At 35.3% G+C, this 24,027-nt stretch overlaps 1 protein-coding gene and 1 long non-coding RNA gene across 11 annotated transcripts in view; one reads left to right on the top strand and one right to left on the bottom strand.

Moving 5' to 3' along the window:
* Positions 1-24,027, bottom strand: part of KCNIP4 (potassium voltage-gated channel interacting protein 4) — a 385,281-nt gene that overhangs the window by 51,418 nt on the left and 309,836 nt on the right. The gene's annotated exons all lie outside the window — the stretch shown is intronic.
* Positions 13,221-24,027, top strand: part of LOC128806478 (uncharacterized) — a 53,196-nt gene continuing 42,389 nt past the window's right edge. For both annotated transcript variants that reach the window (XR_008436837.1, XR_008436836.1), the window contains exons 1-2: positions 13,221-13,365; positions 14,171-14,229. This is a non-coding gene — a long non-coding RNA (uncharacterized LOC128806478). The remainder of the gene's footprint in view (positions 13,366-14,170; positions 14,230-24,027) is intronic.

Genomic DNA, 24,027 nt, shown 5'->3' with positions numbered 1-24,027 from the left:
ATACCTTTAAACTCTTCTATTTGTGCACTGAGCTACAACTAGATCAAGTTTTCAGGGAAAAGTAAGGAACTGTGAATGACATTAATAAGGGCATTTAAGGCATGCATTGCTTTGTATTTTACTTGTATTATATTTCTGCTTTTATCAATGACTCTTTATCTATTTACTCGTCCTAGAGTACATAGATAAGTTCTACAAGGTCCTGCTATGTGTGGGAGGACAAGAACATTAATTTATATTCACACGAGACTTACTCTAGTAAATCCAAGTTGATTCTGATCCTTAGGCAATAATCTCATACAGGATGATTATAAATTACAGTATTTTTCAAAAGCTTGAAACAATTACTAGAAAGAACAAAGGAAAAACCTGTGGCAGCTACTGAACAGGAAGAAGTTCTTGATTTTAACTTCAGGCAAAGAGCCTTGGCAATATTCTGTCATGAGCTGCATAAAGCAAATTCTTACATTAAGACTGACAACTGTTACACTGAGAACTTTCAACTGTGCAGGAAAAACAAGTGCTGGGACCCCAGCTCTCATGGACTTAATTCTTGTGCCTTGAGTTAGTTATTTCCAAGCAAGTTGTACTTCAATGATCCTTGTGGGTCCCTTCCAACTCAGGATATTTTATGATTCAGTTTGTTGAAGAGGATCCTCTATCTCATTTTTCTCTTGCTTACTTGCGTCAATCAGAAAGAAATATATCTAACTTTTGAACTTGTGAGATCCTGGTTTAAGTCAGCTGTGACTTATGTGCTATACATTAAATCCCTATGGCTTTTTAATTTCCTATTCCTAAATGCTTTTCTAATTAGTGTTCAAACCATTAGCTAAACCAGTGTAAACTATGTATGACAACACGTGTCAGCCTGTGGTAAAAGGAGTGACAAAGGAACATCAATTGATGAGTCAATAAATGTGGGAGAAAGAGTAAGTAGGAAGTCCACTGAGTGCTGCGATGCTCCCATAGAGGAACAAGGGGAGGCAAACTTCCAGTAGAGAAACCACCTACCCATGCCCCAAAGGTCCTATCATGAATTAAAAATAAATATTTGCAAAGTCCCTTTAGAGCAAGGGTTATTGATTTGGGAGTTCTGCCAGGGCAACTCTGTTCTGTTCAGAGACTCCCCAGAGATCCTGACAAACCACACTCTTGCCATGCTACTGGATACTGGTTTTTATCAAACCTAAAAGTACACATATCCATTTGCTATATTTTTTACAGAAGGCTCTGATAAGTGGTTGGGGGTTTTTTTAGTTTTCTTTTCCAAACCACTTCCAATCTTGACTTGCAATTAAATAAAATATCTTGGACATTTTTATTATTATAGTTTGTCAATTATCCTCAAGTTGCTCTCTTTTCTTCCAATAGCCAATCCACACATGGATATTGGCCATCTTGGGAATCTGGAAGCTGTTGCCAGGAATAAACTGAAATTCCTTTTTAGTTTCTCAAGACTTCAAATTATTTCTTTCCCAGTGGAACACAAAGAAGCTTTGTTTTAAAGAAATAATTTCAGATTATTTCTTCAGCATCCTTACAACATATCACTTCAGATTAATTGCCACAGTGAACTCTTTAAAGTGTAAAATATGGAGACTTCTCAATAAGTCCCAGACAATGTAAATAAGGCAAAAACAAAACAGGAGAGAAACAGCAACAATTTTCCAATTATGTCTGAATAAAGCTCTCAATTTTTATGGTCTAAGGCAATTTCAGCAGAAGTACTCCATTTCTTATTAGGTCCCTTAGATTTTCATGCAGTAAAAAGTACATTACTTCTGAGAAGGTTCCTCAATGCCTAGCAGCTAAGTGGTGAAAACCTATAGAAGAAAGATATGAGTAGCAGTAAGCTGTTCAATTTTCAGTCCCTTTCCAATGCTTGTGGAATTTAACTTCAAGGAATATCTGAATACAGAAAATAGTTCATTACGGGTCTTGTTTTACACAGAATATGGTGTGATTTTAACTCAATGGAAAAAATCCTGAATTCTGTTGAACAGAATCCACATTCAAAAAGATTAATACACTATTAGAAGCCATTTGCTTTGGTGTTCTGTACTACCAGTCAGTCATCAAACCGTGGTTGGTGTAGAGCATAGAACACATTAATTCCTGTGTGAAAGTTCTGTACTAAAAAGCCCATAAGCACATAAGTCCAAACACAAATCAGTAATAGAGTGTCTCAAGGTGTTCCACTTTGTGAGCCAATGTAGAAGCTGATAAATTAATAGATATTGTTGATCTATTTAAATGAAGTAAAATAGATGAGTAGTGGGTTTTAGAAATGAGCTAAATCAGAAGCAATGACTTGGCAAACCAGAGTACAGGAAATGAGCTATGAATAGAGTAGGTAGCTTGTAAAAACTTACAGAGGCAGCTTTGGAAGAGAAACACTAGAACTAATTGCGGCGTTAGCTGGATGCAACAACTAATATAAATTATTAAAGACTAGGAAGCAGAATTAAAACAATAACAGAGTGGAGAAATATTTGCTTAGAAAGTATCTTTCCATTTCTAGTCTTGAACGCATACTGACAAATTATATATGTTTCTGAATTTTTAATACAGAGCACTACCAATACTTACAGGAAGACCAATCATTCTCATTTTATCTAGTAGGAAGTAAGAATAATGAAAGCAATTTGGTGAAAGAAGCAGTAGGAAGGGAAGGACCCTTTTTAAATACCTTCTCAAAAGCCCATGTAGATTCAATTAATGTAATTTTATTTACAGACACTAAGAATTTAAAAGAGAAATCCAAAATTAATCAGAATTCCTTCCCACTAATTTAGAATAATATTGCGCTAGAAAGCAAATTCCCAATTATGGCATTTTTGCAAAAGTTTCTCTCTCTTTTGGTAACAGACTTCAAGAGAACAGCTTCTCTAAGCTGTATTTTTCTACTTTTAAAGAAAAGTCCCCACCTGAGTATTTCTTTTTAAAAGAAAAAATTGTATTAGGTATTAAAAAAAAATTGTAACAGGTATAAAACCACAAGCTCGTATTTTCTAAAAAAGTGCCTAATTCAACAGTTTTCAAAGGTCTGCTAGGAGATAAAGAACAAAATGTTGTTGTTTGCCTGTAGAATTAGGACACTGGGGAGAGAGAAAAAGAAATAGATTTATTGAAAAAGGAACAGTAATAATTTCAGGTATTATTCCTAACATAAGTATTTAATGATAATTTTTGTGACTTACATGCACATTTTCTTATTAAGAAATCAAATCCTCTACTAGTTTTGGCATCTTCAGAAGTGAGAAAAAACCCGATAAAAGCAGTAATAAAAACCACAGAATAAATATACTGAAAGGGAAAAAATATTTTTAACAAAACAAGCTGATCTTTCTATATATAAGTGGAATTTTTAAATTGACACTGTTAAACATGGGCTGTTACACCAGGAATGTTTGCATGAAAGCTTATCCTATGACTAGGACAGGAATCTCTCAGAAAATGTCTCCTTGGGTGACCTGTGCCACAAGGAGATTTATTAGCCAGCTCACAAAAGTAGAGCATCGTTCTCACTCTTCATTTTCTTTCAGATCATTTAGGCTTGAGGAAAAGAGATTTGGGGGAATTGTCACTTTGCACAGCCAAACCCATTTGAGTGGCTGCACTCCACAGGACAATGGCACAGAGGCTTGTACCATTCTGTCCGCAATTACCTGCAAAGAAAATCTGGAAATTCAGGAAATTACTGAGGTTCAGGAAGAGGGCCAGAGGGAAGATTTTTCTTTGAGATCTCCTAATAAAAGCACTTGGACTGACTGAGAAAAAAAGATACCTAATGAACCATAAGCAATATTTTTGGTGACTGTTTGGATTAAATGATTAATGGTGGCTATATTAGTGCCAGCTAATTATGCTTTTAAAAAAATCTGTAAGCATTTGGTATTGTTTTTGTTTTAGCAATGTAACAATTTTTTTGAAGTGTCATTTCTATTTATAATTAATCATTTTCAGATGATCTTTAGACTCTTTAATACTGTTTTTGCAACATATAGGACTTTTATTACTGCTATCTAAATAAAAAAAAATTAAAAATGAGGGAACACAAAGAGCATTGAGAAAGCAACCTGATGACCCATTGTTCAGTATCTCAGAATCAATAAGCAATTTACTACAGCACTCTGTTACAGTACAGCTTAATGTGTTCTTGAGATCAAACCTGGCTATTTTTCAGGGTGCAATATACTGCAAATTAGCATCTGCCATTTTCTTTCTCTCCTTGAGTAGCCAGTGACACAACCATTATGGCAGTTAATTCAGAAATAAAATCTCATTACTCAAAACATGTATCTATCTTTAGACATGTGAACAAAATACTATTGAAACTGTTTATATTAGTGGGGTTTATTTTTGAGACTGAACTAATAGATGTGAGAGGACAATAACCACCCCAGAGTGAAAAATGTCTGTAAGAAAGCTGTGAATAACAATCTCTCCTTCTGGCAAAGCTGTAGCTGGAAGTGATTGAGCCTTTAGGGTCCTGCTGATATTGGGGTTGTTACAGGTTCTTTTGTCAGACAGGACCACTGCCTGATAAACTTAAAATAGATATGTGCTAATTTCTTTGCTAAAAGAGTTGTCAAATATTAAAACAGGCTGCCCAGGGAAGTGGTGGAGTCACTATCCTTGGAGGGATTTAGGACAGGTAAACGTGGCTCTTAGGGACACAGTTTAGTGCTGGAATTGGCAGTGCTGGCTGGACTGAATGTTCTTGGAGGAGTTCTATGATTTGATTAGCAGATAGAAAATACTTGCACTGAAATAAACAAGTGTTTATATTTTTATACAGAGAATTAATTTCTAATTGCTCCTCAGTTCTGAGTCAACCATTTTTTGAAACCACCCTGTTCAGAAGAATTTTTAGCTTTTAATTATGACTGCAGGGCAGCTGTATCAAAGAAAAAAAAAGCTGATTTCAAATGAAATCTTTTTTGCTGGTATATTTCTAAGCTGCAATGCAATTTTTCTATGTGTGATTTTTTTATATATATATTCTTTAAAATATTTTTTAAAAGATTCACCTGGTGAATTAATTAACCCAGACTTTGTAAAAGCATTATTTATTGTAGTTGCTAAACATTTTTTATACAAATTTGTGTAACTAAAACATATAATTTGGCATTTGCTATTTTCATCTCATCCCCTCAGACAATGATGCTACTAAACAAGATGTTGCATCACTTGCATCAAAATCTTTCCTAAAATGTCTTTAGTATATAACATAGATTAAGGGAATTCATAACAACAGCAAAAAATGTTATTTTATTCCCTCAAATTACTAGTTCATAGCTTTTAGACTGTAAGCTTTTTCAGAGTGGCAAAAACTTTATCATTTCACTTATATGCTGCAGGGCTCATTACAGCTGAATAAATGAAATTCTTAGAATTGCTTAATTAAAATTGTCTTCACTGCATAGTGTATGTCTAAAAGAGCTCCACTGCATTCTTTAAGAGGTGGTTCCAACTGAAAATACTATATTTCAAAATAATGTCAGTAATTATTTCAAAATAATAAGGTGAGAAAAAATTATGCACAAGCTTATCTTAGAAATGGAGATTCCACCTCTTGGAAGGCACATTTAAGACTTGCTACAACAGAAGCCCAAGCCTAGTACAATCTTCTGAAATATTGTTAGGGTTTGCTAAAATCTCTCATAGTGTGAAGTCTGTAGCAATGCTCTGACCTTAACGAAGAACCATTCAAGAATAAATCAAAACCTGCAAGTAGCACACATGGTTTCTTCCCTTATGATGTTGTCTCAGAAACAAAAGCAGTAATTCCAGGAGCATAAAGCCAACAGCAGCAACAGCAGGAAAATGAATGAATGAATGAATGAATGAATGAATGAATGAATGAATGAATGAATGAATGAATGAATGAGGAAAGAATTTGGCAGTTGCTTCCACTATGAAAGAGATACATCAAAGTATTACTTTTTAGCTAAAAGTTACTCTTTAGCATTATGGTCCTTCAGAGCACATTCATGCTCTTCACAAACATAGCACAAGGTTCTTCACCAGGTTTTTGTGATTCTGCTCAATCAAAAGACCTGGACTACCCCAGGACACTTCAGGATAAATTTGTTTGAAAGTTTTGACAGAAGTGGACACAGGAAAGATAGTAAGGGAGCAGCAGTCCTGTGCCTTCATGGAAATAGTTTGGATGAAAAAAAATCCGTTCTGAATTAAACCTTATGAGGATAATCATCATTCTCTACATAAGAATTATTTAACTGAAGAACATTTCAACTGATTTAATGAAATTATCAATCTAATGATGTTTAAAAAACTCAAAGAAGATGTGCATATATATGCTAAAAGCAATGCTGAATATTACCCAGAGCACTCATAAACTCAGGACGGGGAGAATGAGATCATACTTTCTTCTTGAAGAAGTAAACAAATAAATGAATTTTATAAATTCAATCTCATACAACTCTGCTGGGTTGGGGGCAGAATGCACATTGCCTTTCAGGATTAAGGTCTGGGTTGGTAATGAGATCTCACCTTCCTTTTGACCCTAAGAATGGAAAGATATCAGGAATTATACTCTGGAAATTTAGGCCAGCTAGCCATGTTATTCTCTAGCCTCTTCCTGGTCAACTGACCATTACTATTTATCTATCCATGTTTCTTCAGAAAGACAGTGAAATCTGCTGCCACAGATTCTCATTTTATTGAAATGTTCTTTCAATAATACATTCTAAATACTGTATTTACTGTTAGATTCTTCCAGATAGCAAATCCAGGGAAATATTTGCTGAGGTATGTGGAAAGCTATCCTGGTCCTCTTTTATTGCTGGCTATTTGGAATACACACTGTGTTTTGAGAACAGACATTTCCAGTCTAAATCTCCCTTATGAAAGCTGCAGTCCAATAATCAAAACTGCCTGCAGCTATGTTTTTTTTCAGCAACACCACCATGCATAAAGAAACACAGCAAGAAAATGTTTTACCTTTTTTCCTTTTTGTTGCAACCAAAAGAAAGAGAAAGAACCTACATGCCATATGCACATATTAGAAGTACTGGACTACTTAAAATTGAAAGGCCCATGTAATCCTGGAAGATCCTCCATGCTTACCTAAAGCAGCTTCCTTTCACAGTCAGAATACCAAATTAGTCTAAATTATTTCATTTAAAATGTCAAAATGGGACTCTGATATACTTTGAACCCTCTATAGAAAAATTTTGCCTTTCAGATTGCTCCTGGGTGTTTTCCATTACATTTCTTTCTGTACTCCAATAAGAATCACACTAATGATCTGAAATGAAAATTCGCCCCCGGGAACATTTGATTAAAATGTCAAATATTGAGGAACAACGATTCATCAGCAATCATAAATTTATAATACTGATGGCAGATGAAATTGTATCATTTTCCAGCAAGCAATATAGTCTCCAAGAACAGGTGGATTTGAAGCCATTCCTAAGATTGAATTATGTAGACAGAAACTATATGGAAGAGCATGTAGAAGTGACCTTTGTTCTGATTGACTAGCACATCCTGTTACACATAATAGTTCATGGAGAGTGAGTCATCTTCACTGACTTAGTAGATCAGCATCACCTGGGTATCACTATTACATATCCTTGTCTATGTAAGTCAGAAATGACTGAAATCACTCTTAACAATTAGAAGTTGCATAAAAAATGTAGGCACTGGGCAGATATGAACTACTGCAGTTACAATGAAGTTACCTAGGCTATACTAGTTTGGATTTGGTTGCTAAAATGCAGTTACATTAGAGAATTGAAACTGTATTATATTATGCTTAAGCAGTGGATAAAAAAGGAAGCAAAAAGAGCATTCCAAGATGCCTAAAATAACATTTTCATTGTGGACATTTTGCTTTAGCTGTTCAAACATGATAACCAGAAAGATAGTTTTGCAAGTCATTTAATACCACTTATAAGAAAAGTCATTTGCATTTTTGTGCAAATAAAAATGCAGGCATTTGTTTTAGCACTCCTGCTGAAAAAATGTTGATGAAGAAAAACTGAAAAAAAAAAAAAAGCCAAATATTCATCATGTGTCATTAATATTGTCAACACTTCTGAGCTGAGTTTATTGATGATACTGAAAAAAGGGGGCAGAAATTATAACTTTCTATATGGCATAAATGACTGATCTTGGTATGATTAGAAGGCTTTTCTGGCCAAAATCTACTCCTGAAAATCACATCCTAACACCTGCAAGTTACATGCAATAACCTCACAGATCATAAGATTAAAATAACTGTTCTAGGAAAAGTTTGGGAAGAACTGTGAGCACACTGGAGACAGGCTTAGAATTCAAAGAAATTTTGGCAAGCCTGAAAAAAAAATAAAATTCAGTTGAGACAAGGGCAAAATGCTCCCTGAAGAAAGAATGACTTGGCAAAATTAGTAAAACTTGAAGTATGGCTTTAGAGCAGTGTCAGGGAACAGTTTTTCAAGGACACAGACCTGTAGAAGTGAGTTCACAAAGAGCATCAGGAGTGAAATGGCCTCTGACAGAAGGAAGTGGGAAAAGCAGGTTTGTTTTTTTTCTTTCCTCTAAGGAGGATAAAACTGAAGGGAACCAATATTACAATCTTCATGCTGTGCAAAGTTGTCACAAAACCCAGAAACATCTTCTAATGCCTGTTGAGTCATAACAGCATGTAATAAATTTAAATTTCAGAAAAGATATATAGTAAGGGTTGGGATTATTTTTGAAATTATTCTAATATAATCAGATTTCTAAGGCATATTGTGGACTCAACTTTGCTTTAGTTGTTCCAAAACATTTGTCAGAAATGGCTAAAGCCTTAGACTAGGCAAGAGAATAAATGACCACCTGACCACCTTTGTTTCTATGAAAAGTGACAATTCCCTATGGAGAGCAAATGATCCCCATAAATTATCAATCTCTTTCCTTCTCTAAGTACAGCCTATCAAGGAGCTTCAGCTGGCTCAAGTGTGACTTTTGTTATATCTTTGAGGCAGGACTTATGCCTCTATCTGAGTCTGTGTTAGCACAGCTGCTGATTAAGACTGACCACTAACATACCACTAACCCTGGTTCAGAAGAGGTTGGCAGAGTGCCATGAGTGAGCTCCCAGCAAAACACATACACAAGTTCCTGAGGATGGGCTCTTTCCATCTTCTTCACCTTCACATACTTGGATAATGGATGGTTCTGGCTCTTTAGTATTCCAGTAAGGCTGTAATTAGTAAATATTTATCAAGAATGTAATGTTAAGTGCAGTGGGGAATATAATAGCATACAGCATAAGTTTAAAGGAGATACCAAGATTTTGCAAAACCACACTATGAATCATGTAAATCTTCCCCTACATCAGGTAATTTATTTGAGCCTAATCTAACTAACACTTGCTAAAGATCCTGTTACTAAAAGCTGTCTGAAATAGAAGTATTTCAGGTTTTCATTCTCCTTTTGGGTATCTTCCTAATCAGCATCAGAAAAAAAAATGTCAATGACCCAAATGAAGACAAAAAGATGCATTTTGGTAACTACATTTTAAAAGTGTGTACACTATTTTCTTCAGTATGTATTTCTGTGCCTCTGTGAAGAATAACCACTTAGGAATCAGAACTGCCTGTAAGTCTAATGAAACAGAAGATCTGTGGCAAAATCAAGTGTGCAGTTTCAATTATTAAAACAACATTCCTTCTGGCTTGTAGCAACATTAGTGCTGCCTCTTCCAGGGTAAAGGATGGAAAAAGCAGCTATTTACTGGTGTTTGAGTTCTGTAATGTTTCTCTTTGGCACTTAAAAAATCCAATTTCCTGTGAATGGGTCTTATGTTATCATCCATCACAACATTTTTCTTCTGGCTCCTCACTAATACTGCCTGTAACTGCTTGGACTGATGACTATGGTCCTTCCCAAGTACAGAGGCTTGAACCCAAATCAAAACAGACACTGGTTAAACAGCAAGTTTTAGGGCAGAACCAGCAACACACCCACTTTCTCTTCTCAGTTCTCAGGATTTAATGACGGATCTTCTTTTTCTAATTTTAGGGCACCTGGAGTGTAACTCTACTGCTGTCACCAGACTGTATCATTAGTAATTCAAAAGCACTGAAAGTTGAATTAAAGCATCTGTCAACTGAACTTTAAAATCACCCAGTTATTTGATTGTTTGGACACATTCATTGGGAAGCAGACACCAGAAATTCTGTGCTTATAATAGGCAGAAATACTATTTTTTCACGTCTTCCTATACATTTCTTACAATTCACAACCAGAATTTTGATACTGAGATCTGTGCTCTGAATAAGAAACACACGAGCTAAACTATGAAGAGTTTAAGTACAAAATGCATGCAAACCCAGTCAGCTCTGCTTTGTTCTGAAAGATGAGCCAAGTTACACATAAAGTTTATTACATCAAAAACATATTAAAAAAATCTTTGTTACCACTAGTGCTTGTTTTTAAGTCAGCAGAACAAAGCACTTCTTTCAGAGGAAGTGGTATTTATTCTACATTAAAACAAGTCTGAACCCTAACTTTATCTGGCAGTAGAAACTGTCCCCTATAATATCTAGCTGAGAATTAGTGGAAGAAGGTAAGGCATCTGAGCTAACACTATCAGAAGTCACATGCCAAGATAAACATTTTTGTGGTGGGATAATCACTGTTTCTGTTAATAAGCTCTTCCTAATCACTGTATGTCTCATACAAAGCCCCAAAGTAATAAATTTAAATCAATATGTCTCTGCAACTTCAAGCTTTTCTCAGTTCTGAGATAATTACAACTCTCTGCTGCTTTAGAAAGAACATTTCTTGAGAAAAAACAATTTCACTCAGAATGTGGCCCTTGTGATCTAAGAAATCCTAAATCATCTGGGCAGCAAACATGTGGGGGAAAAAAAGCAAAACAAAATATTGCAAAAGAGCTTCCATGGGAGCTTTATGATTTACATTAAAGCTTGGCTATCAAAACCACTCCTGGTGTGAAACACAAAATGGATACCCAAAGATGATGAGGCATTCAGATTTCAAAAGCACTAAAACAATTCAGCTTTATGCCTCTGCTTTTCTGCATGAAAAGCAAACTCCTACACTCATCAACAACCAAAGCTTAAATTACACAGGGATTGAGCTATATTCAGGCAGAGGTTACATAAATTATTATCCTCCTCATTTTACAATTTTGAGAACTAAGCAACAGAAATTATAAATCATGACTTTAAAGAGAAACTTAATTGAATGGAAGAAACTTGTGTAGTGCAGGAGGTTCATCCAATATACTCTCCACAAACTCTCACAACTGTAAATAGGTGATCAGGCATAATTAGGTGAATTGAAATTTGGGTGGTAGCCCATGTATTTGCTTCAAATACCCAATTAATTGCATGTTGGAGAGAAAATAGAAGTAAGGTAAGGAGTAATGGAAAGGCTGCAGGTGCATAGATTTGGTCAACTAACAGATCTAAGAAGTTTTGGTATAAAAACGCCTGTGCCAACTTCTTTAATGGCTGTTGCCATGGAGACACAAAAAAAAAAAAAGAAAGGGGAACAACTTTGGGATATTAAAAAGATGAAAGCAGTATATATGACTGCCACTCTGCAGTTATCATATTGGTGGTTGAGAGCCAAGTTTATAACAATAACAACATGCCAGAATGTTTCTGAGATCTGTGAGTGGAAGCAACCCTTTCTTTGTTCTTACAATTCCCTTCTTGTCGGGCAGGAAAGACAAACAGATGTTTTACTGGAACCTATGAAGGTCATTCAAGAAAAGAACAACTCAGTATGTGAAGAAGGGGGTATGTTTTGCTTTGCTTTTGTTGTTTATATTAGCAGCATTAAGACATTTAACCAGGAAAATAATACTTTATGGTATACTTGCAAATCTTGCACTCATTCAATGTTTAGATTAACCAACTATTTGAGTTTCTGAAACTTCCTGCCCACCCAGACAGGGTATCAGTACCAGTTTAACAGAAAGCCTTATCAAGGAAATTTATGTCTCTCCTCACTTCTCCATCACAATTTTTGAAACAATTATTTTAACTCTTAATGGACAATTTTTTCTTCACAGTTCTTCATATGAGTATTGAGACAATACCTTGTAGCAAATATTAACACCAAAATAACAAGCATTTTATAAAATATTTTGATGCAATAAACAGTAGTAGTCTAAATAACCTAACAACAGGAAAGATGAGCTGGACAAAGGATCCCCTTATTTTGAAGTACAGAGAAGGTAAAAGCCTGCATGTATTACTTGATCATAAAATGGCCATCAACTATTGATCTGAAATGACCATGACAGAAGAATGCTTTAGAGAAAGTTTAAAACTCTGAGTTTTTGGTATCAAGCAGAAACACTCAATGATAGAATACAAAATTCTGCTCAGTCATGTTTGTCAAAGATAAACTGAAGCTGGAATAGTAGAAACCAAAAATTCCCAGGATGACCTGAAATTGTTTATCTCAGTTAAGGCAATACCAAGAAAGAATATATTTCTTGTCAGCAAATATATCAAAAATGCAAACTTGAGAACTGGAAATAATGTTCTGTGAGCCAAAGAATATTAGAACAAATGCATATGAAATAACTGCAAATACTCTGAAGCTGGATACTAACAAAATTTTTATGCACCATGAAACCTGCACTCCTCCAACTGCTTTAGTAAGCTCAGGAACGTATCTAGTTTCAAGGTAAATATTTGGCAACAGAGCACAAAAGATTATATGATTCAGTGACTGAGTATTTACTCAAGTTTTTATTTCCACTTGTGCTTGGTTTAAGTGGCAAGGTTCTTGCAGCAGTGAGGTGGCTGCAGGACCCCATGCCTGAGCAGGAGGATATTTCCTGAAGGAAGTTTCAGCCTGTGGAGAGACCAAGCTGGAGTTGCAGATCATGGGAGGGAGACCCAGAAAAAGGAGGAGCACAGAAAAAGTGTGAGGAGGAAGGAGCCAGAAAGGGGAACTGTTATGGGCTGACTGCAACCCCTCATTCCCCTTCTCCCCGTGTTGCTGCCATGGAAGAGGAGGTAATAAAGAAGCCAGCATCCAGTCTTTATGTCCTCCCATGAGCTTTTCCATCACATTTTCCCCCCATCCTGTTAAACAGATACTACTAATTAATTATTGATCATTGGATCACTAGTCATTTCCTACATGTTCTTTTATATAACAAAGTAACTGACTAGGTACTGGTCAGTAACAGCTCTACAACAGTTTTCCTTTGGCTACTTGTTCCATCACTGACCGCTGTTGAAGTTTAAATTGCCATTAATTATGAAACTGCAGAACACCAGCAGTTTAGACTGAGTTGCCCAGAGGTGTATGGAAGATTAAAGAAATAAAGGAAAGGGAACATTCCTTATAAGTCACATAGCCTGAAATAAGGTGAGAGTGATATGAATGACGTCATCTTCCCTTGGTATGCTCTATTTTACTTTTAAGAAAGAGAAAAGCAACCCTCTATCTCATCTTGCTGTTATGGGAGGAACCATGAAATTTTATATGCTGGGCCTGAAACGCCAAAGTATCAGTTAGGAAATCAGAATGCAAACCACAGTTGGAAACACCATGCTGTAGCACTGCAGCAAAACAGAGCTTCTAAAAATCCCTGGTTAGTTCTTGTGGAACATATAAGGAAATTTTGCTTAGGGAGTCCAGGAGATTTAGTCCTGCAGTTATAGAAAATACCCACTGGTTCTACAGGAAAATATGCAAAGATGAGTACCATAACTTTTAGGTCAAAGATTTGTATCTCTTTCCTAAAGTTTTCCCTCTGGAAAGGAATCAAGAAATAATCCTCCTGAATCTCTCCTAAATTTCTCCATTGATTTTTAGTGCAAGTTCTATCAGGATTATATTTAAGAGAGGACAAAAACAGCTAGCCAGAACCAAATCCTATCATAAGTGCTTGAGGATTTGTTGGAGTAGCCTGAAAGGTGTTTTCTCGTAACATCCCAGGAGAACACATTGTGAACATTAAGTTCCTTTAGAAACTGTTGATGTTATAAACACATTCTGAAATACCAGCTAACTTAAAAGAATATTTCATCTTCCTATTTCATTTGGTTGACTTTTATAGCTGGCAATCATTACCATTTTGGTAAATATCCCTTTGTTGATAACTCCTTAAGCTGTTAATTTGGGTTTACTTACCAAAACAATATTGTTAAAATGTAAATCTGGTTTTCAGTCTTCAGATGCTGTCTCAGGATATAATGTTCACCAGACAGTGAGCACTAGCAGTGAGAGGTAAGATCTCCCAGAGCCTAGTTTCCAAGGCCTTATGACCAATGCAAATTCTCCCAAATGCCTCAATTGCTAAACTCCCATTATTTTCCAGAGCACTAGTTTGACCAACATTTTGGTTTACAATTAATCTCCTCTGGATTAAACAATTACAGCATATATTATGTGCCACATATAAAAACCTCCAATACACTTTATCTTGTCTCTAAATATCTCATCAAATATTTTTTAAAAAGGTGAAAATTATTTCTTCAACAATCAGTTTTTCCTTTCTACTTGCATCAATTTTGTGTGAGTAATGCAGGTTCTTCCTTACCTCTCTGAGATTAATTTTTACCCCTCAACAAAATCTGTCTCCTCTACTCTCCCTCTACAAAACACTGGATCTGAAAACATCTTTTACAACTTTCATGCATGTTGATCAAATGAAGTCTAATATCTTTCTCAGATGATCAAAGATCTCATGTGGCAACACTAAAAATTGTTCAAAAATACTTTCACATTAATAAGTTTAATCGAAGCTTGACTATCCTTTGTTAACTTGTTTCCCAATATGGAGGCAGAAAGTGAAGTACAAATGGAGTTTTCACTCTGACACAGTTACAAGTACAGTAACTGTGTACAAATTCTCAAAGTGAGTTCAGAAATTATACATAGTTATATTCCCTAAATCACCATGGTAATTATTGTGACCCAGAACAAGGACCTTCATTTTAAAGTAATTTTAATTATGAACACTGGTGAATTGAAGAGGTTTGGGAGAGAAATTGGGGCAAAGTTTTGCCATCTCCCTGGTGCAATGTGGGTGCTCCAGAAGAATTCTGTGAGAATGTGTCAGGACATGAGTCCTTCTTAAGTCTTGGTCCCTTCGGGTATATTGTCCAGTTTGCACCTTGCAACATTCACAAATCCTTTAGCACCCTTCAGCAAACTTCACTAAATCACAGTGTTGGATTATAGTTAGGCCAAAATCATGGTTTGGCAATATGACCTATTGATTGTAAAAATGTCTAACTAAGAGCTTTTTGGGTCTAAATACTCATGCAAAGTGATACCATCTTTGTGGGTTTGTAAAGTTCTAAGGTAATACCAAAAAAAGTAAGTAGCAAACAAAATTTGACCTTTTTTTCTTTTTTTGTAACTACTTTTACTTTTATTTAATTTTACATGTCTGTTGGGATTTTTCCACTGGCTGCTTTTGAAAGTTGTACATCTACTGTGGCTTCATTTCAGTTAAAAATGTGTACATTATGCTGAGGTTTTAGCTTTTAAATTGTTTGTTAGCTGAACTGACAGTCTAACTGTCAGTTAGGAACTCTTTGGATGTAGGATGTAGGATTTGGATTGAGGATGTAGGTTTCCTGTTAGAATTTCAAATTTGTTTATCTAAGCAGCTTTTCCTTTTACTTAGGGAACATAATTCAAATACCTTTTAGGAAAAAGCACATGGCATAAACCTGTTGAAAATATCATAAAGACTGTGTATATATATAGCTATACTGTGTATATATATATATAAACATATATCCTGTTTTATGTTTAAGTAACATTGAGATTATTTTTCCACAATTAGAATGAGCAGTTTAGTTTAGTGGTCTTATTAGTAATGAATGGACTCTTCAGTAAAAGAAGTCCTCAAGAGTTACAGTTCAGTGCGCACATTTTTTTGGGGAGTTTAGCATCCCATCATATTTCTTGTCTTAATGGTAATACAAAACATGCCTATCTACCAATGAGGGATATACTCCTATCTGTCCTCATTAGCAGAGGATTTCTGTTCAAATCATTACAGAATTAAAAGAAAAAAATAGATAATCATCTCATGTTTCCATGATTATATAATGTAGGATAACATGCATTTTTATTTTTCATTTACCAAAGAACTGGTGATATGTAGTTACACATCACTCCTATGTCCAGAACCTCAGCTTCACACAGTAGGCATAAGATACTGCTTAATTACACAGTTCAACAGCCCAACCTTTCTTCATACTGTCTTTTTTCTTCCAGCTTGACATGGGTTTTCTCCCAGTTTTTATTGTACCATCTACTTTGAAATTTCAGAGATTCAGTGTGTCTCTGGCCCTGACTGAAAATCTTCTGTCTCTATAAGCCATACACTCAGAGTAACAGATTTTTACCAGTCAGATATAAATGGAGCACAATATAAACTAAAAGGGATCTGCTCTGCTCTGGCATCAGGATATAAGCCATGAAAACACATAAAACAGACACAATGAAAAATCTCCTTCCAGCTTGTGTGAAGATAGGCATAACAGACATACGAGAAATTATAATAATAGAGAATATTCCTGATTGTATCTTTCACCAGCAGGAGTGGGCATCCCAAACACTTGGAAATAAAGGATAAATCTCTTACATCATCACTGACTTTGACAGTGATCTTGGTGAACCATCAATCCTTGAGTTTTATAACAGATATACACAAGAATAATAAACCACACTCCATTTGTCTGCTGTGTCTATTGTTTTAAAGCACGGAATACGGAGGTGAACATACTGGAAAATCAAATCAGTAGGCACCTGCCAGTCAGTAAAAAACAGTAATAAAAAGAAGTCAGTAATAAAGCCAGTGAGAATCTTGGAATGAAAGATAGTAGGAGTGGTAAAAATTAATGCTAGAAAAACTCTGGAACTAGATTTTACTGTGGAATGCAGTTAACTTGACAAATATTTTATAAAGTGTAAAATGGCTCAAAAAATCACACATACAACTTAGTAAAGAAGTCAAGAGAAACAATATTTACAATTTTCTTATTGGCATGAGAGTACAGTATTGTCAGTAGAAATCTGTCTCATTTCAGTCCTATCAAGCCCTGGAACACATTTTACATCTGCAGTAATTTAACAGGGCATTAGAATTTATGTGAGTCCTATGTGTCTTTTCTCTTATACTCGAAGAAAAAAATTCCCTGAAAAAAAACAAACAGAAAAAAAAAACCAAAAAAAAAAAAAAAAAAACACCAAAAAACCCAGAATGTTGCTGATCTGAGAGGAGACAGCAATGTTGGCATAAGAGGATGAATGGAAATTGGAAATGACAATTTTTATTAGACCAAGTCAGAAAAAAATTAAATTGCTCATGATATAAAAATGAAATGACTGAGGTAATTTAAAGCAAGAGTAGAAATTTGTAAAAAATTAGATTAGAGCTACAGAAAGTTTCTCAGTGGTCACAGATAAAGTCCTTATTAACACTGCAATGCGCAAGAAGGCTGTGAACCTACAAAAATCTCCTCCACAACTACCAGAGATCCAAGAAAGAACCAGTCACATGGACCACCATTTCCAGTGAGGGATTTCAAGGAGACATGACACGTTCAAGTTTAAAAGAGATGACCTAAAGGAATTTTTAGATGGAAAGTGAGAGCTGGTGTTTATGGTAGAAGAGGGTAGGAGTTTCTCTACTAGAAATGGAGAAACACAAAAGGTTTAACATTAACCCAAATTTTAAGTCATAGAGGCTCAGAGAGAGAGCAGGTTGTTGATCTGATGTTACAGAACAGAGGGAGAAGGGAAGTTTTACACCAATATTTTTGTACAATGGGTTGTATGGATAAATCAACAAATAAACAATAAAATCATTCCAACAAGGAAAGTGACAGAATCCATACAAGTAGAGGTGATAAAGTTCATATGACTGAATTTTACATATACTTGTATCAAGAGGTCCTGAACCCAATAGGTGTTAAGATTAATACACTGTTCTGTAACAGACTGTTAATGAAGATGTTTCCAAGGAAACCAGACAAAATATTGAAATTACTTTACATTATCAGTTATTTCACCTTGAAATAGAACATGAGATGTAATTGTTACTCAAAAAAGTCTGAAAAATAGGTGTAACCTGCAAATCCTTTTAGTGAACAAGCTGAAATTTTATAAAAATATATTACTTTCTACAATATCTCTGATAGGCAGCTGAAGAGAGAGTATTGCAAAAACCCAAGGCTGCTAATTAAATACTGACACCAAAGCACATTTTTATGTTCTTAGAAGTGCATATTGCCATGTAGAATAGAAGCCGTGTAAAGGACAGGAGATGTATTGTAATATGTTTTGGATAATCTGTTTGCTGGAGTAATGGGATACAATTTTAGCACAGCACACTGAAAGAAGGCACCTTCAGAATAAACAGTGGATAAATTAGATTGTCTGTGATTTGTTTGGAATGGAATCTAAGGAAATTAAGTCGTTCAGAGAAGGAGGTTTTTTTCCCATAAAAACTCAAGTGTATCCAAAACTGTGGCACACTCACGTGTATGCCAGCCAGTCTGGCATTTCTATCAGAGCTTTGTGGAGTTCTGCTTCCATTACAGAAGGGCTATTTCTCTGTGTGGAACTCAAGCCCCTTTATGGGTACAAGAAGCCCTTTCAGGGTGTTGAGTGTAATCTTCAGGATTTCTAAATCTGAGAAAGTATCTTGTGATTCTCACATCGGTATTTTCTTCTAAGACACCTTTTTAACAGAAGCAGATGACAATATAGCAACATAATAACACAAAGCCCTGAGGGATGGCTAATTATAGCAAGTTTATATTTTATTTAGGTGAGGTTTTTGCATCCATCTACAATTCATTAAAATAATGTTTCATTTATATCTTCCTGCCTCATAATTTCCCAGTTAATTTGGATTATTACATTTTAATAATGAAATTAAGAGGGTTTTTATCTGTGATCAGTAATATTAAGATTTTTAAGTAGTTAATAGGATAATAATACAGAGAACTGCAAGTGTGGGTGTTTTACAACTTGCAGAGTTCAAGGAAAAATTGTTGGAAAGACCAGTCTTCAAGCTGCCTGTAGCAATTCTGATGAAATTACATTGGAAAAAAAAAAAAAAAAAAAAAAAAAGAGTGGCAAGCTAGAAGTCATTTCCTTGAAGAATTTGTTGTCAAAGATGCCAAAACTGCTTAAGGTTCTGCCAAATATAAGATTACCCACACTGAATTTCAACAATTGTCCTCAGCTGCTGAGAACCAAGAAATGATGTGCACATGTTCCTTCTCAGTCCCACCAGATGGATCAGTGGAATCATAACAGATCTGTGCAGATCGGACCAATTTCACACCACTCCGTTTAAGTAAGTTTTGAGGAAAAAAAGGGTTTTTTGGTTTGCCAAGGATATGAAATGGAGTATCCAGATGAAATGGACCCTTCTCCAGATGAAGGGTCTCCTTGGCACAGACTGATATGACATTGTCATGAACTTCTGAGGCTGCCAAAATATTAGTGACAATACCATGAATACTGGAGTGATATTTTTGAAAGACCAGAATTAAATGTATCTATTATTTTCAGTGAACCTTCATTAACCTTGAATATATATATAGTACACATTCTTTTATTCATCCCAGTATTTATGAAATCATTGAAATTAAGCCTTTAAATGCAACCAAATGCTGCAAGTAATTTTGTGATGACGAAAGTTTAGAATCAGAAAAAAATAAAAAAAGAGGAGAAATTTCCAAACACAAGAGCACCTCAAAAACACCTAGTAATTGCTCATGCCTGCTTCAGAGGTGATAATACTTCTTTTTAAGCACTCTTTAGGCTGTCAGAGTGACTCACAAAAAAGCCAGGAACTATTCTGAAGGCATTCCTTACTTCCCTAGCCCCACAGCAGAACACAGCTGTACAGAGCCCAAATACTTTACTACATTCTCTTACAGGAAGAATCATCTCAGACAGCATTTTTGTACCAACAAGACCACAATAGTAACCCACAATAATTCCATTGCCTAATTTGATTTTTACTACGGAAGAGCCACTCTTACTCTGCATATTAATACAGTATTTTAACATGGTTTTTAACATTTTTAACATGGTTTGTTGAAGATCCATAAATTTCCACAGCAATCCAGCCATTACCTCATCTCTAGCACAGCCATGTGCTCAGAGTTCTGCAGGATTTATTTATGTTTTTCATCTCAGAAATAACAGGGATGGATCTGTAGAGCTTTTTTGTGTCCATGAAACAACAGCAGTATCCATGTATCACTCTGGTAATTGTTGGGAAACGTTGATTTTATAATGATGGCTAATGTACATTTCTGGGTAAACTGGAAGCAACATCAGACCTGGTTTAAATAAGGGGTTTCTTATAATCAATGTGTCTTGCAAACTTCCCTTACTTTTAGTGCCATAATACAATGACACCACATGCTAATGATGAGAAGTCTCTGAGTTGATTCTCACTCATGCTTATTCATACCTGTCATCTTCACTACTGATAATTTTCTAAGTAAACCCAAGACAACACCATAAATTAGATTGAATGGCTAATCATATATTTGACCCTACCAAGTAATAATTTCTCTGATTCTATTCTAGCTTTCAGTTTTTCTAAGTTTAATCAAAGTTCACTTAACTGATTTTTAAGTATTCAGACTTTAATGGAAATAATTGTCCTTTAATTTATACATCCCTGTGATTGTTTTCCTGGAGAGAAGAAATGTGCCTAGTACCCTGCAGCATGAAATTCTTTGGAGATTGTATCTTTAGAAATGTAATGGTCAGGAAGTTTCAAGTGTTTAGTTTTAAACCCCTAAAAAGGGTCTAAATCACAGCTGAGACATATTATTACCAACACTAGTGCCATGGGGAAACCTTTGTTATCAGTTTTTAGGACAGACAATGTTACAGTCTCATTTGGCAGTAAAAGTTCAAGCAAAATATTTTTATAAAGACTGGTCAGAAAAGCATATGTAATTTCAGATTTGGTTTATACTGGTCCCAGCTGAAAATGTCAGTCTGACATCCAGCCTTTCTCCTTGAACAAGGGTTTTTTAAGTATACAGGAAGAATAATGCTGGAAAATTATACAATTATACTCTCTACATCAGTCTCTAACCTTGCTCAATCTCTAACACCAGTCATTGCAGTCATAATAGATCTGTGCAGATCAGACCAATTTCACAAAGCCAGGAGCTGGACATGAATCCTAGTCATGGTTTATTCTTTTCTACACTGATTTCCTGTAATGTGTGGAAACACATTTAGAAATATATAAGGTGTCATTCTTTAGTGCAGTCAGGCAGCTTGTGAGGAGAAAAGTTAGACTTTACTGTCTTTGAAAAGATGGATAATGATGAACATCTAGTTGTTTACCAAAAGGGATCTAAATACACGGGAATTATGATGGCTTCACATTCTAAAGCTTGATAAAACTTCTTTTCGTAAGTTAGGTTGGAACCTTTGGCTACAAGAAAATTCCAAAGTTTAGTTGACCCTGAGTGAGGGTAACTGAGTTGTCCCTCAAACAGATGAGCTTTCTCTTGCTCACTGACAAATATTACCGATAAAAATCTTATTGTTAGAAAAGAACTGAAAGCCTGGAAGTCAAGATAACTTCTACTTTGGCAGCTGTAGCTAGAGTAACCTCCAGGCCTGAAAAATGCAGACTGCTTCAGAAGAATAGTTCATATCCCTTTTCCTCTCAGCAATTTTGTATAGATTTTCACCATTTATCTTGGAAACAATAGGGAGAAGTTTGTTTCTTGCTAAATTAATCCATTTTGTCTGGCCTTTCTCAAAGAACTTCTAAAATATAGTACTTTTCAATTTGCCACTGTTATAAGTGTTTGTATAAAAAAATTATATCATGTATTCAATTACCTCTGTTATTTATGGAGATTGTCAATGTTGCACCATATATAATTACCATAATATTGTACCTTTCCTTAAATAATTTTTACAATGAACAACACCTATAAATAAGTTAGAAAACTTAGCTACATCTGTATAATTACCAGTAAATACATCAGTATTTAAAAGAAGGTGAATATTTATGCCTTGGTCAGCAATTAATTATTCATTTTTTAAACAAACAAAAAATCCAACATTACCTCACCACAGAAGACTGTGAAGTTTCCTAATAAGAAATAAAGTATTGAATAGATGAAAAGGACTAGAGCTCAGTCAACTCCTAGATAACCTAGAAAAACACATTTCTGTGTGCTTCCAATGCAGCAGACAATCATCATTTTGAGATATTAATTTCCTCTGGGCAGTAGATAACAGCCCAAGTACTGCATAAGGTCTCCAGGCCATTCCTCTCCTGGGAATGGAGACATCACTTCTTTACTGGGGCAGAGAGGGTCCAATTGCCTTTGCTGAGATATTTTTCTCTGCTAGCATGTGATCAAGGAAAGCTTAAAGATTGCACAACGAGCCTAGAGGTGATTTTACTACAAATTAATTGCCCAGGAAGTTGTAAGGAAATCTACATCTCTTCACAACTATTAAAACAGTCAACCACTGTGATGCAGCAATTTGCCTACGGGATTTGTTTAAACCAAAGATGTCTTTCAATTACTATATGTGTGCCAGTAAAAGAACCCAGCAAGCAAAGAAAACCAGGCAAGACAAAATGAAAACCATAATCAAAACAAAATGGCAAGTAATATTTTGTGTCTCATATTCATAATGCAATTTTGTGAATGGATAAATTTGTGCATCATCTGAAAAGGGACTGAAAGTCCTTTGACATTTGATTTTTTTCTCCTAGCCAAGAAATTCTATATCATTAATAGGTCTTATTAAACTAACAGTAGCAAGCAGACAATTTCACTTTGCAAAGAACAGAGAGGTAGGAGCTGACCTTTCTACTCTTTGAAAAACAGTAATTTATTCATATTGTCTGAAGATCACTGTTTTGCTGATAACAATAGGGAGGGCACGTTCTGCATTTCTTATATATTCTAAACACCTGATAGCTTTAACAATGAAGAATATCATCCACGGTTCTTAATGAAGAAATGGAAATCGGCAGAAAATGCAGGACAAGCCCCAAGTAGCTATACATTATAAATGTATTCTGTGAATTATCACAACTGTGTGTTCTTATCAAAAATAGCTTTCACATGAAACAGGTATTCAGAAAAATAACCAGCATATGGTTCACTGCTTTCATTTGAATGTGACAGGTAAAATGCCTCAGTGTGTATTAACCTAATTTAAAATATTGTTGAAGAAGGAATAATAAGAGAGAGGTTTTTTTAGCCTGAAGTTCATTTTGATTAAACTGAAAATATTATTCATAGTCTCTGCTGTCTGAAATTTGCTTTGCTGATGATGTGTACATAGAACTGAGTGTATTTTAAATATACACAGGGAAAGGGGAGGGGAAGAGGTTGTCTGTCTCCAGAGCAACACACCCTGCTAACATGCCAGACATTGTTGTAGCCACAGCTCCCAGGCCAGTGGTCTGGTAGGCTGTCTGTCCCATGGAGCCAGTATTAGACTGAAGGTTAAAGTGAGGTCAGATAGAGCTTTAAATGAGGACAGGGCTGCTGTGTACATCCAGCCTGTGAACACAGCTATTAGAAGACAAGGCAGCACCACTGCAGTACCCAACTTAGAGAAAACAGGAAGATCTAATCCAATAAATATTGGCAGAAATGGTACCTTTTTAGTTTGCTTTGACAGTTACCATTATTTTTCAATTAATTACACCACTTTAGTTGTGGAGATTAATAATTAGTCATAGTTTCTTTCCTTCCTTTTTAATTAGAGTCCCTAGAGATGTTTCAAGAATTTGTGGACAAATATTGTCTTGGTGACTAACATTTATAATACTTAGATCATTCTTGCTCCAGGAAGCTTTTTGTTATTCATTATTACAATGTACAACCACAAAATAAATCACCATTAAAGAGCTCTGTAGGCAACCTTCAGATCATTTTGACTCAACTTCATTTTAAATAGATTTTTGAAATATAAACTATGGGGCAGTCGTGATATTTTTGACATACATTTGACAAACAGTCCTTTCTTTCT

The sequence above is a fragment of the Vidua macroura genome, chromosome 4 (genome assembly GCF_024509145.1).
Source record: "Vidua macroura isolate BioBank_ID:100142 chromosome 4, ASM2450914v1, whole genome shotgun sequence".
NCBI classification, from domain to species: Eukaryota; Metazoa; Chordata; class Aves; order Passeriformes; family Viduidae; genus Vidua; species Vidua macroura.
The sequence above is the reverse complement of the archived record's forward strand: the minus strand, read 5'-3'. Positions and strand labels throughout refer to the sequence as shown.